We start from the raw sequence: 7,787 nt of genomic DNA, 5'->3' as shown, positions 1-7,787 counted from the left end.
GTTGAGACCTTCCCGTATGTGGTCGTCTGACTCGAGTGGCGACCACCTTGGAAAACTCGTTCCGTTCTTGAAGACAAGAACATTTTGAAGGGGCGAGGAATTGATACGAACCGATATACTATTTAAGTTTAGTATAATAATTAAGTTATCTATTATTTAGGTTCCTTATTATGGTCAGATTATGTTTCTTCTTTTTTATCGTTTTCTATTTTTATACATTTGATTTTCCTATAAATTGTAATTGTAGTTTAATAAAACAAAAATAAGAAAATTGTTTGAAGTTTGGTATCTCGTTCTCTCTTGTTCTAGGAGCCTAACCCAATTTACTGGTACGTAAAAAGATTGACCATCTCGAATCGTATCATGTTCTCTTCTCTGTCGTTGGGGGCAAATCCCTATACCCGTCATCTTTGTCAAGCATTCAATCATGGTGAAGATTAGGGCTTTTTCAATCCTCACTCTTCTTCTTACCTCTTCTTCTTCCTTCCTTCAAGGTACCTGTCTCATCTTAGATCGTATTATTATTATTATTATTATTATTATTCCGATCAAGATCCAATTTTGCCTTAAATTCACTACTGATTCACCATTTCTGCTTTTTTTAAATCATCTGCTTTTAGATCTGTTTTATTATTTTATATACAATACTAGTTCATGTAGATTAATTCATTCATTTTGGATTGTAACTGTCACACAGTTGTTACATTGATTTTGATTTTAGGTTTAACATGCATGTGTTAATTTCTGGAATTCTGTTGATTGGAAGTATTTATTCAACTAATCACACTCAATTTGTTAATATCTGTTAAATCATTGTGGTAACCGTTTGGTTTTGGTTTTCTCGGTTTACTGTTTGGGTTCAGTTTAGCTTTTTGATTTTTTGAAAACCGTTCGGTTTTGGTTTGTTCGGTTTACGGTTTGGGTTTGGTTTATTTATTTTTGTTTTGCAATTTGAGCTTGAAAATTTAGGGCAAAGGAACTTGGGCCTAAATCATTTTGTTAATTAATAACTAATTGATTATTATGCATTTGAGCTAAAATGTTTGAGTAACATATTTATTAAATTCTTATAAATGTCATAATTTAAAAAAATAAAAATCTATAATTTCGCTTCGGTTCCGGTTTTATTTCTTACCAAATCAAACCGGACTGTAAGTTTGGTTTTTAAAAACATAAAACCAAAGTGTCGGTTTTTGTTTGGGTTCGTTTTTTTTTCCCGGTCTTTTCTGTTTTGGATCGGTCTTTTCGGTTTCATGCACATCCATTGTTGTAGTAGTTACTGAATTGCTTTATAGTAGCTAGGTCTCAGTCTGATTCAGACTTGGAAGCTGATGCTGAACTTGTGGCTGAAAGAAGAAGGCAGTCATGTTAGTGATGATGTCCAGGATGTCGGTGTCGGGAATTTTAATCCGGCTCCAGATGTGGAAACAGTATGTGTTTTCCCTAAGAACTCTGCAAAATGTAAGTTTAATGCTCCCTGTCAGTTTGTTTTAACCATCCATTTACCTTCTAACGGGCATTCTTTTTCCTGCAGTGGTAGTAGCAGGACAAGAAACTGAACTTTTGATTGGATTGAAAAATGATGGTAAGCCGTTATTGCCTTATGTTTGTTCAAGGATGTAAGCGAGCCGAGCCTGAGCCCGTGCTTGGCTCATTTCGACTTCTTTTTATTAAAGCTCGAGCTTGGCTTGTGAGTCATTGTTTCAAGCTCGGCTCGGGCTCAGTTTGTTTATATTTATAATTAGTTTATATACATTTTTTATTATTTATATAAATTTTGAGAAAAACCTTAAAGAGCCTAAGCTCGGATCGGACTCGTATGAAGTACCTCAAACAAGCTAAAGCTCGGCTTGAGCTCAACTGTGCACTGTGAAATTAATACATAGAAGTCCAAAGAGTTGAAACTTTAAAATACACTACACTCGTTAAGGCATACAAGGCTTGAGCTTGGGCTCGATGACTAAACCATCTTTATTTGAGGCTCGGGCTTGGCTCGTTTCGAGCTTTTTATCAATCCGATCTCGAGTGGCTCGCGAGCTGCTCGGCTCGTATGCACCCTTACTTTGTTGTACGTTTTCACGTGATAAAAAAATTATGAAATGCTGTTACATAATAAGTTAGTATTTGCTGATAAACAGGGGAACATAGTGTTTAGGTTATTGCAGTTCATGCTAGTGTCCATCTTCCTTTTGATCACCGGATGTTAGTCCAAAATCTCTCTACAGTGGTAATATATTCTTGAATGATAAATCTTCTTTTTCTATTTTTTTCTTTTAATTAATGTGTGTTCGTTTATGTTGGCAGGCTTTCAACAATGTGTCAGTTCCTGCTTCCATTCAAGCTACATTTCCTTATATATATGCTGTCAGCAAATTCTTACAGGTAAAAACTCGTTATTTCTGTAAACCCGTTATTATGCAACTACCTAGACATTTATTTTTTGTTGCAGCCTGGAACATTTGATCTTGTTGGGACAATAGTGTATGAGATTGACCAACTACCATACCAGAATGTATTTTATAATGGCACCATTGAAGTAACTGAAGCTGGTGGTCTTATTAGTGTTGAGACCGTGTTCTTGGTGTCACTTGGGCTTGCTCTTATTGTGCTGATTGGCTTGTGGGTCCGCTCTCAGCTACAGTTTCTTTCTAAGGTAAACTAAAAATTAACTTGTTTTATTACAATTACTTAACTTTTACTGTCCTGATTTTATGGTTTATAATTTATTCTACTCAGAAAACTAAGAAAATAACAAAGGTGAAGGTTGGAACTCGAACGGTTGATGCATCAATGGATGAATGGCTGCAGGTTTGTTTGTCATTTATTTTAATGATAAACAAGTGATTTTCTGTAAATTTCTTTTAACAAATAATGAATAACTTGTTGTGACCTCAGGGAACTGCGTATACTCAATTGCAGCCAAACAAACTGAAAAAGAAGTAGAGGATTAGGTTTAGATGGTGAGCAAACGTAGTCGGTTGTAGAACGAACGGGATTATCGTTTTCTTTTGAGGTTTAACTAGCAATCACAGGCGATTGTTTTATTTTCAGAGTGTTTTATATACTTGCAGTTTTAGTTTTGGCAAATTTTCGACGACTTTTCATCATAGTTATCATTAGCGATGATAGTGCTCGTTATAGTGCGCTTTGTAGCGTAGCAGGATTTCATCGATATCTCATATTTAGCGCTTAATAGCGTGAAGAATAGCGATCTTTCAGGTTTATTTAATTTTTTTTCTTTGTTTTTATCAAATAGCAATACTAAACCCTATATATTTGCTGGATTTTAGGGTTTCTTGTTAGTATACTTATAAAAACACCGTTTTTGTCAAAGATATGTATAAAAATATATATAAAATAATTTTGAATTTTTATTCTAGTGTATCACTAAACATAAAATAGGGCTCGCTATTGTACCGCTATCGCTACATAGCGTATAGGTAGCTTGTCGCTATCGTCCGCTATTCGCTATTAACAACAATGCTTTTCATGTTATGTTTATTCGTGCTGTTGGTTGTATTTTGTTGATGAAGAGTGAAGACTGTTGTACATGTTTCAAGTGTTTTAACCATGCTCATACTTTTATATGCATGTGTACATATACATACATATGCGAAAGTAACCTTTTTTGAAAAGTAATTTAGTGAAAATGTAGTGTTAGCTGCAAGGTTAAATATTGTTGAATAATTCCTATTAATATTTCATTAAAAGTAACTAGTGTGTTCCCGACGCGCTTTGCGCGGGGAACTCCTCGATGGACCCGAATATTAAAACGCAAATATGCAAGCACATCGTAACGAATATCACTTCGACGCAACAAAATAAAAGTTTATCTTAGTATCAAAAGAACTTGATTGTCATTGTCCCGGCTCATTATATGGTTTACAATACGAAAAAATATATATTTTATTGCGATTTCAACTCCGTCTTCATCTGAACGTATATAACTTATTGCGAATACAAGTTCGTTTTAACGGCATGATATAGATAAAAACTTGAGCATGTCGTAACGAAATACTAATTTTTTTTAAAAATAGTGTATGTTAAACGTTACAAAAGAATCAATAACTTCAATGTATAAGTAATAAAAGAAAACTATTTGGAAAGAAAAACACATGTTAAGGCACATACTAAAACCATGAAACTTTGAGGGGATAAGTTGACACAATCTAAAACACAAGGACTTAAGTTGCAAAAGTAAACAATTTGCTACAGTTTTGCTACAGTAGATATCTAGGTTTTCTTTTATATATAGATAAATGTTCATATTGATACAAAAGGTAAAGGGACAACAAATTACGCCGCTAGCCTTCTTAATGGCGATGAATATAGTTTCCATGTCTAATTTGTGTACAATATTTAGGCTATAAACATTCATCATCAAAATTCAAAATTCTTTCAATTACAACAAATCATGCATGCACTGAAAACTAGACGTGCACAAAAAAACCGGTTCCGGACCCGAACCGATGTACCCGACCCGGAACCGGTTCCAGTTCATACCCGGTTTGGGTATTTATATACCCGAAATCCGTACCCGGTTCCACATATTATATCCCCAATCGGTTCATACCCGGTTCCATTTTGAAACCAGTTTCGGTTCCTACTCGGAATAACCAGTTCCGCCGGTTTTTTTCAAAAGTCAGCTGCAGGTCAAACTAGCCGTTGGAACCGGTTCCAACGGTAATATAGCCATTGGAACCGGTTTTTGAGAGAAAAGTAGCCGTTGGAACCGGTTCCAATGGTAATATAGCCTATGGAAACGGTTTTTCTTGTCCAAAACCTTTATATAAATCGTTTTTCACCCCTTGTTTCACCACCAAACTCAAAAACAATCTAAAATACTTCTCGTTTACAAACCCGACCATCCGACTCAAAAATATTATGGCACCCACCAAAAATACTAACAACAAGGCTAACAAGAACGTTTTTATTGAACCGGTTCGTGCTCAAGATGACCCATAAGTTCTTGCGGTCATCGACCATAACCGCAACAAAGAAGTATGGAAGAATTGGGATTTGGTTGTGACTATCGAAGGTGATCAGAAGGCTCAATGCAAACTTTGTGGAACTTTCTTAAAGCACGATTCAAACTCGACTTTGAGAAAGCAGATCGAGAGACCATTTTGCAAGGCCTTGAAAGGCATTGGCGCAACCGACCAAGTGGACTTGGTTAAAGATGGTACACTATTTCGTTACAACACGAACCAAGTTCAAGATAGAATGACAAAGTTCGTTATTCAACGAGGTTTGCCGTTTAACCACTTTGACGACCCGGAGTTGATTTTGTTGATTCGAGAAACTCTACAACCGCGATACACACATGTAAGTCATACTACTCTAAGACGTCATTGTATCAAGTTGTGGGAGTGTGCAAAAAAGAGTTAATCGAGTTTTTTCATACTTTAGAATCGATGGTGAGTTTAACTACCGATATTTGGTCAGCACCACACAGGTTACCCGAATCATACATATGTGTCACCGCTCATTGGGTTGATCCGGTGACATGGCAATTGATGAAACGCACCATCGCTTTGAAAACTTCCCGTACCCGCATATCGTCGAAAAATTGTTTGAATTGGTTGATGAAGTTATAACGACTTACAACTTGAAACATAAAATATTTTCGATTTCGTTTGAAAACGCATCAAACAATACAAAGGCGGCCAAAATATTTATAATAAAATATTCACCACCTAGTTACGGGAATTTCAATGAAATCAAGTTTCAAGGTTGTAATTTAATGGTAAAGTTCGATTTGATTACCATTAACCTCCAGAATAGTTAACGAGTTTTTCGGTTTTATTCATCTCCTATTCATCTCCAAAAGGTGGCTCTCGGCCTGAGTTATATTAAGGTAAGGTGGCCAAAGGCCCCTATGGTCCAGTGGTTACGACCTCTCTCTTTCACGGAGAAAACGAGGGTTCAAGTCCCTCTAGGGGTATACCAATACTCAAGACTATAAAGAGTGGGATTTTCTATCAAGTGATCCATCTTTGTCGAGTCCTTCTAATAGTTCATGTTAGATGTGTTGCACATATCATCAACTTGGTTGTTCAACAAGGTCTCGACAATGAAAACATTTGTTAAGATTTAATTTTCTTTAGACTTATGTTACAAGATGTTTTCAAAAGTGGTAAAAGAAGAAATCTTAAATATAAGAACTATTGCAAGTCGGTTGAAAGAAAGTATTTGAGGCCGAATTGGGACGTTCCAACCCGTTGGAACTCAAATTGTCATATGCTAAAATGTGCTTTTTCCCAACGCCAAACTTTACAATTTTTTCATAACAATCTTGTTGATGTACGCGAGGCCGATATGCTTCCCGAAAGTGTTTGGGTCCATGTCGGTTATTTGTTGGAGTACCTTGATGTGTTCAAAACCGCAACAACTAAGTTATCAGGAGTTTATTATCCTACTAGTTGTTGGCTTTTACAAGAACTGTACAACATGTCTTCGAAGTTTAGAGAGTTTGAGGATAAGAACCAAATCTTCAAGGATATTGTTATGGTAATGAAGGAAAAGTTCTTAAAATATTTTCAAGACATACCGCCGGTCTTTACTTGTGCCGCCGCTTTAAACCCCTATTAGAATGTTCATGGGGTTGAGACAATGATCGAGGAAATATGTGACAACATGGGTATGCATGAGACCGACTCGAAGTTCTCGATGGAAGCGAAGGAAAAGTTTTATTTTAAAATTTATGGTCCAAGAACGAGGTCGTCTTTTGTTAGGCAAGCGGCGACTAGTAAGCCGTGCAAGGACAAACTTATAAACTTGATGAATGCAGTTCATGAATCGGCCTCTAAGAGGCAAGAGGAAACACAACAACTAGTGAACTTGGTCGATATAGTGGAGCAAACTATGTCGAGGGCGCATCGGTCGATGAAATTCGCAATATTGATTTGTTGGCTTGGTGGAAAGGAAAACAAAACAAATTTCCTATTTTATCCGCCATGACACGTGACTTGCTTAGTGTACAAGCCTCAACGGTTGCTTCCGAATCGGTTTTTTCTCTTAGTGGGAGGGTACTATCAATGCGAAGAACAAAACTAACTCCCGAGTCTCTAGAGGTTTGCATTTGCCTAAAGGATCATTTGGATGCGGTGGATCGTGTACAACACAAGGCAAACTTTGAAGACGAAATACCAATAGAGCGACCTATTCATGATGAGGAGGTGAAGGAAGGGCTTTCTTCCGAGAATTCGGGTGGTGAAGAAGAAGAGGATGAAGACTTGTAATTTTTATTTGCTTTAGTAAAATCATTTGTAACACGATCAAATTTCAAGTAATATTTAGTTTTGATTTGTTTATTAACTACTATTGTTTTGTTTATTACTAGTAAAGTTTTGTTTCTTATTAGTCATGATTAATTTTATGTTACTTTTTTAATAACGACGAACACTTTATTATATAAACAACAAATATTACAAACATTATTAAAACATGACGATACTAAACATAACAACTTAAACTAAAAAACAACGTCCGTCGTTTTAATTTGGCGTTCTACAACGATTAAGCGTTGTTACCGTCGGCGGTAGGTGCTTGAGTTGTAGAGCCGGACGACTCTCCCGCTTCCGCTTTCTTGACATCCGATCTTTTTTCCTCACGACAACACTTATTGGTATGCTTTCAGAAACTTTGAGCAGTACTTGCACTGGGCCATCTCTTGTTAGTCGGTCATGACACCTAAATCGTAATGAACCCAAACATCGGGGCATCATGTTGTCTCGATCACCATAACAATGTCGTCGTTAGTTGCCATTTTTTGTCGGTTTAAGCTT

The 7,787-nt window shown here is 36.4% G+C and overlaps 1 non-coding gene and 1 pseudogene across 2 annotated transcripts; both read left to right on the top strand.

The window, feature by feature from the left end:
- The first annotated feature begins 407 nt into the window (after window positions 1-407).
- Window positions 408-3,095, top strand: LOC143589502 (translocon-associated protein subunit alpha-like; annotated as a pseudogene). The gene is made up of 8 exons (XR_013145295.1): window positions 408-494; window positions 1,296-1,461; window positions 1,535-1,585; window positions 2,139-2,227; window positions 2,305-2,382; window positions 2,450-2,653; window positions 2,737-2,808; window positions 2,896-3,095. The product of XR_013145295.1 is annotated as a translocon-associated protein subunit alpha-like (transcript).
- A 2,777-nt stretch (window positions 3,096-5,872) lies between these two features.
- TRNAE-UUC (transfer RNA glutamic acid (anticodon UUC)) lies at window positions 5,873-5,944 on the top strand. The gene has a single exon. It is a non-coding gene; the product is annotated as a tRNA-Glu (tRNA).
- The last annotated feature ends 1,843 nt before the right edge of the window (window positions 5,945-7,787 follow it).

Source organism: Bidens hawaiensis, unplaced genomic scaffold (assembly GCF_021521415.1).
Source record: "Bidens hawaiensis isolate Kalapana, Puna unplaced genomic scaffold, B.hawaiensis_p1.1 tig00037597_1, whole genome shotgun sequence".
Lineage (NCBI taxonomy): Eukaryota > Viridiplantae > Streptophyta > Magnoliopsida > Asterales > Asteraceae > Bidens > Bidens hawaiensis.
This window is presented reverse-complemented; position numbering and strand designations above follow the sequence as displayed.